Raw genomic sequence first — 5,757 nt, 5'->3', positions numbered from 1 at the left:
GTCACCTTCGCACCATGATATAGCTTTAGGCAATGTCCATTAACTTTGATGAATTCTGAGCTGGAAAACTCTGTATGGCTCAGCCTTCTCTACTCTATATGGACCTTCCCACCTTGATCTCAACTTGCCTGGCATGAGTCTCAGTCTAGAGTTGTAAAGGAGGACAAAGTCCCCAGGTTGGAACTCTCTCCTCTTGATGTGCTTATCATGCACAGCCTTCATCTTTTCCTTGTACAGTCTTGAGTTCTCATAAGCTTCTAGGCGTAGGCTCTCTAATTCTTGCAGTTACAACTTTCTCTCAGTGCCGGCCTTCTCAAATTCCATATTGCACTTCTTCACTGCCTAAAAGGCTTTGTGCTCTACCTCTACTGGGAGGTGACAGGCCTTTCCATAAACTAAGCGGAAGGGACTCATCCCAATGGGTGTCTTGTATGCAGTTCTGTATGCTCAGAGTGCATCTTGTAGCCTGGTGCTCCAGTCTCTTCTATAAGGTTTGACTATCTTCTGCAATATACTCTTTATCTCTCTGTTAGACACCTCAGCTTGCCCATTAGTCTAGGGATGGTAGGATGTTGCCACTTTATGAACTATTTCATGCTTCTTCAGTAATCCTGTTAGTCTCCTATTACAGAAATGGGTGCCTTGATTGCTCACGATTGCTCGTGGTGATCCAAAGCGACAAATAATGTGGTTTCTAACAAAGGAAACAACAGTTTTAGCATCATCAGTACGGGTAGGAATTGCTTCCACCCATTTAGAAACGTAATCTACAGCTAACAATATATAAAAATAACCATTAGAATTCGGAAATGGACCCATGAAGTCAATGCTCCAAACATCAAAAATTTCACAGAAAAGCATAGTCTGTTGAGGCATCTCATCCCTCTTGGATATATTGCCAAACCTATGGCACGGGAAACAAGATTTAAAAAATTCAGAAGCGTCTTTAAAAATGGTAGGCCACCAGAATCCACAGTCTAAAATTTTTCTAACTGTTCTTTGAGGGCCAAAATGTCCTCCACTCTCAGATGAGTGACAGGCCTCTAAAATGGACTAGAATTCTGATTGAGGCACACATCGCCTAATTACCTGGTCAGCGCCACATCTCCATAAATATGGGTCATCCCATATATAATATTTGGACTTACTTTTCAGCTTGTCTCTTTAATGTGCTCAAGGCGACTCAAGTGGTCTGCCACTAGATTCTGGTTACCAGTCCTATCCTTAATTTCTAAATCAAATTCTTCTAGTAGCAGTATCCAATGTATAAGCCTTGGTTTGGACTCCTTTTTAGCTAATAAATACTTTAGAGCTGCATGGTCTGAGTACACTACTACTTTAGTACCAAGTAAATAGGCTTAGAATTTATCCAGAGCAAAAACAATAGCAAGAAGTTCTTTCTCAGTAGTAGTGTAATTAGACTGAGCTGTGTCTAAAGTCTTAGACGCATAAGTGATGAGCGGATATTTTATACGCTTTTTGGGGTTAATTTCATATAGTTTTTAGTATGAGTTAATAGTCAAAATCATCCCTAAAAGATACCCCAATCTCTATTTTCATCCCCGAAAGATAAATTTAATCAAAATCGTCCTCGAAAGATTTAAAATTAATCACGTTAATCCCTCCGTCCATTCTATCACTAACGGCGTTAAATTAGAACCCCAACCCAACAATCCAACAGCTTTCCTTCTCTTCTACGCGTCTCAGCCTCCATGCTAGTTCCAACAGCTGATGCCTCTTCATCGATGCCATTCTTCAAGCAATGGTCTTTATTCCAACTTGGCGGTGTCCATGGAAGAGTACAGAGGAAGACCGACACAAGCAGAGCAGATTGGTGCAAGTTGCAGTGGAAGAAGAGACCACGTTCCACCAGAAGTCAGCAGTGATGATTGAGGAAGAGAACAGAGAGGAGTTAGAGGGCGCAGCGATGGGTGTTTCGTGAAGCAGCAGCTACCTATTCCCAAATTGCTAACCTCTCAATCGGAATCAAATGCTTAACATAAAACTAACCAATATTTTGATTACCAACAACACCAGTCCCTGCAGCATTCTCAGCACCACATTTCTGCTTGTTAATGTCCTCCTTTGTGTGAGGCGCAGGTGCCAAATCAGAAGGCATGGTGGTCTTGTAGCTCTTATGGCTTTCTTTAGTTTCATCTGTGGTAGCAACCACCCTGTCACCACCCTTAGGAGACTTGAAACAAAGACTCCCATATATTATACCAAAGTTTCAATCTTTGAGCAACTGGGGTTCAGGGATTGAAATCCCAAAAAATAAGAAATGGGTATAGAATAGCAAGTGTGTATGTTCATCTAAATCAGGAATCTATAGAGAAGAAGAGTTTTAGTGTTGGTGGCGAAAAGAATAATAGAAAAGGAGGGAAGAGGAGAAGAAAAGGAATTCTGGGATTGGAACAAAGAGAAGAACTGCGGGCAAGGACCGACAGCATCGTGGTAGAGGAACGTACAGGGACTGACGGCGACGTGGAACACCATGCAGGGCGGCGGTGTGGTGGAGCTTCAGGTAGAAGATGAAGAAGCTATTGAATGTGGGAAGAAGGAACGCTGTTTCTTGCTAGGTTTGGGTTTGGGTTGGATTGGAAGCGGGTATAATCCGGATCTGCTTTGGGTTGGGTTGTCAAACTAACTGCCACGTCAGCAAACTTAACGTCGTTAGTGACATAATAGACGGAGGGACTAACGTGATTAATTTTAAATCTTTCGAGGACGATTTTGATTAAATTTATCTTTCGGGGATGAAAATAGAGATCGGGATATCTTTCAAGGACGATTTTAACTATTAACTCTTTTTAGTATGTTTTAGTTAGTTTTTAGTTTATTTTCATTAGTTTCTAGGCAAAATTCATATTTCTGGAATTTACTATGAGTTTGTATGTTTTTCTGTAATTTTAGGTATTTTCTGGCTGAAATTGAGGGAGCTGAGCAAAAATCTGATTTGGCTGAAAAAGGACTGCTGATGCTGTTGGATTCTGACCTCTCTACACTCAGAATGGAATTTCTGGAGCTACAGGAGTCCAAATGGCGCGCTTCAAATTTCTTTGGAAGGTAGACATCTAGGGCTTTCCAGCAATATATAATAGTCCATACTTTGCTCAAGGATAGATGACGTAAACTGGCGTTCAACGCCAGTTCCATGTTGCAGTCTGGCGTCCAGCGCCAGAAACAAGTTACAAGTTGGAGTTCAACGCCAGAAACAGGTTACAACCTGGCGTTGAATGCCCAAAACAGCCCATGCACGTGAGAAGCTTAAGTCTCAACCCCAGCACACACCAAGTGGGCCCCAGAAGTGGATTTCTGCACCATCTATCATAGTTTACTCATTTTCTGAAAACCTAGGTTACTAGTCTAGTATTTAAACAACTTTTAGAGATTTATTTTGTATCTCATGACATTTTAGATCTAAACTTTGTACCTTTTAACGGCATGAGTCTCTAAACTCCATTGTTGGGGGTGAGGAGCTCTGGTGTGTCTCGATGAACTAATGCAAGTATTTCTGTTTTCCATTCAAACATGCGTGTTCCTATCTAAGATATCCATTCGCACTTCAATATGAATATGATGAACGTGACAATCATCATCATTCCTCCACGAACGCGTGCCTGACAACCACTTACGTTCCACCATAGAATGAATGAATATCTCTTAATTACATCTGTGATTTCCAATTTCGTGCACCAAGTTTTTGGCGCCGTTGCCGGGGATTGTTTGAGTTTGGACAACTGACAGTTTATTTTGTTGCTTAGATTAGGAAAACTTTTTCTTTTTGGTTTAGAGTCTTTTATTATTTATACCTTGTTAAAACACTTTAAATTTATAGCTCAATTAGCTAGAGCGTGGTGCTTATGTTCTTAGTAATTGGCTATCCTATTTCTAAAATCTTTTTCAAAAATAATTTTTCTTTCAATAAATCTTGTGCCAAACTTTAAGTTTGGTGTTTTCTTGTTGATTTTTCTTTTTTTTCGAAAATTTTAGTTTGGTTTTCTAAAAATTTTAAGTTTGATGTTCTTTCTTCATGTTCTTGTGCTCTTGTGAGTCTTCAAAGTGTTCTTGAGTTTTCCTTGTGTCTTGATCTTAAAATTTTTAAGTTTGGTATTCTTTGGTGTTTTCCCTCCAAAATTTTCGAAAACAAGGAGCATTAGATCTAAAAAATTTTAAATCTTGTGCTATCTTATTGTTTTTCTCTCTCCTCTTTAAATTCAAAAATATCTTCTCTCTCTATTTTAAAGCAAATTTTCAAAATTTACCTTTAAAATTTAGATTTTTATTTCAAAATTTAAAACCTTTTTCAAAAATCATCATATCCTTTTCAAAATTTCCTAACCACTCTCTCTCTCCTCATTTTTTTCGAAAATCTTCACCCATTTTTATTTATTTTAATTTATTTTGTTTTCAAAATAAATAAATAATTAAATAAATAAAAATATTTTTCTTCTATTTTATATCATCTCCCTTTCTCCATCATGGACCTAAGCGGAAATGAACAGTCCAGGAGGACTCTGGGGTCATATGCTAACCCCTCTACTGCTTCATATGGAAGAATTATCTGCATACCCTCCATTGGAGTCAGTAGCTTTGAGTTGAATCCTCAGCTCATTATCATGGTGCAGCAAAGTTGCTAGTATTCCGGTCTTCCACAGGAAGAACCTACAGATTTTCTGGCACAGTTTTTATAGATTGCTGACACAGTACATGATAAGGAAGTAGATCAGGATGTCTACAGATTATTACTGTTTTCATTTGCTGTAAAAGACCAAGCTAAGAGGTGGTTAAATAACTAACCTAAGGCCAGCATAAGGACATGGAAACAGCTGACAGAAAAATTTCTGAATCAATACTTTCCTCCAAAACAGATGACACAGCTAAGGCTGGACATCCAAGGCTTTAAACAAGGAGATAATGAATCTCTTTATGATGCCTGGGAGAGATACAGAGAGATGCTACGAAAATGCCCCTCTGAAATATTTTCAGAGTGGGTTCAGTTAGACATCTTCTACTATGGGCTTGCAGAAAGAGCTCAGATGTCTCTAGATTACTCAGCTGGTGGATCTATCCACATGAGAAACACAATTGAAGAAGCTCAAGAGCTCATTGATACAGTTGCCAGAAATCAGCATCTGTACCTAAGCAGTGACCCTTCCATAAAAGAAGAGGTTAAAACGGTAACTGCTGAACTCAATCCTGTAAAACAAGCTGCTGAATTCAATCAGCAATTGGACTTTCTAACACAGCAGTTAGCCGAATTCAAGGATAGACTACAAGAGACAAGGATGGCTAATATAAATATGGAAGAACAATTGAAGCAAACAAAGCAGCAGCTGTCAAAACAAATAATAGAAGAATGCCAAGCAATTCAATTAAGAAGTGGGAAGACATTAAATACCCCACCTCAAGGCAGCAAGAAGCCAAGAAATGAGCAAACCACCCAAAATCCACCTAAGGACAGTAAGAGCCCAGGGAAAACTAATTTTGGCGCTAAAACGCCAGAAATTGGGTGGAAAGCTGGCGCTGAACGCCCAGACCATGCTCAGGACTGGCGTTCAACGCCAGAAACAAGCAAGGATCTAGCGTTGAACGCCCAAAAGAAGCACAGTTCTGGCGTTCAAACGCCAAGAACAGATGAGGAGCTGGCGTCTAACGTCACTCCAGCTTCTAACTCTGGCACTCAATTGCCAGTGAGGGATCAGACACACACAAGTGCTGATGACAACCCATCTAAAAAGGCTTCTTCAACCACTT

This window comes from Arachis ipaensis, chromosome B01 (genome assembly GCF_000816755.2).
Source record: "Arachis ipaensis cultivar K30076 chromosome B01, Araip1.1, whole genome shotgun sequence".
Classification (NCBI taxonomy): domain Eukaryota; kingdom Viridiplantae; phylum Streptophyta; class Magnoliopsida; order Fabales; family Fabaceae; genus Arachis; species Arachis ipaensis.
The sequence above is the reverse complement of the archived record's forward strand: the minus strand, read 5'-3'. Positions refer to the sequence as shown.